General features: G+C 35.9%; 1 protein-coding gene across 1 annotated transcript in view; it reads right to left on the reverse strand.

Moving 5' to 3' along the window:
• Positions 1 to 1,002, reverse strand: part of GRAMD1C (GRAM domain containing 1C) — a 143,495-nt gene that overhangs the window by 106,998 nt on the left and 35,495 nt on the right. The window lies entirely within an intron of this gene.

Raw genomic sequence — 1,002 nt, forward strand, 5'->3', positions numbered from 1 at the left:
AGAGAAAGAGTCACAGAAAAAGACATACAAATATTCTATAGATACATAAATGGATGTTTAACCTCCCTCATAGTTAAAGAAATACGTATTTAAACAATGATTAAACACCATTTCTACTTACCAAACTTTGATAAAGCAGAGTTCCTGAGGTGAGGCAAAACAAGTATTAACACATACTGCTGATGAAAATGAAAATCGGTACAGCCTCTTTGGAGGGTAACTTAACAACAGTATAAAACTTTTAAATGCTCATTACCGTTTGTTTCACAATTCCACTGCATGGAATTTGTCCTACAATATGTGTGAACATGTGGGTAGAAATAATGTACAAGAAGGATCAATGTGACATTAGTGTAAAAGACAAGAAGCAACCAAAATGGCCATCAATAGAGAATTTGTTAAATAAATTATGATACAATCATTCAAATGAGCACTAGGAAGCCATTAAAACAATGAAGTGGAACTATAAGTAGTGCTAATAAAAAAGAAATCTAGGCTTTGCGCCGTGGCTCATGCCTGTAATCCTAGCACTTTGGGAAGCCAAGGCAGGAGGATTGCTTGAGGCCAGGAGTTCAAGACCAGCCTGAGCAACATAATGAAACTTTGTCTCTACAAAAAATAGAAAAGTTAACTATGCATGGTGGTGTGTGCCTGTAGTACCAGCTACTTAGGAGGCTGAAGCAGAAGGATCACTCAAGCTTAGGAGTTTGAGGTTTCAATGAGCTATGATGACGCCACTGCACTATAACCCGGGCAACAGAGCAAGACCCTGTCTCAAAAAAAAAAAAAAAGTCTAAAGATTCAAACCAATAATCACAGTTTGTTCCCATTTAAGTTCTTTTTTGTATGTATATTCCTAAATACATACAGAAATTTTGGAGAAATATACATAAGAAATTGCTAACAATAGTTATCTCCCAGGAAGAACATTAAAGTGGTCTTGGTTGGAAGGACCACTCACTTTTCACTATATGAGCTTATACAGTATTTGAAAATTTCCTC

Source organism: Propithecus coquereli, unplaced genomic scaffold (assembly GCF_000956105.1).
Source record: "Propithecus coquereli isolate 6110/MARCELLA unplaced genomic scaffold, Pcoq_1.0 Scaffold386, whole genome shotgun sequence".
Lineage (NCBI taxonomy): Eukaryota > Metazoa > Chordata > Mammalia > Primates > Indriidae > Propithecus > Propithecus coquereli.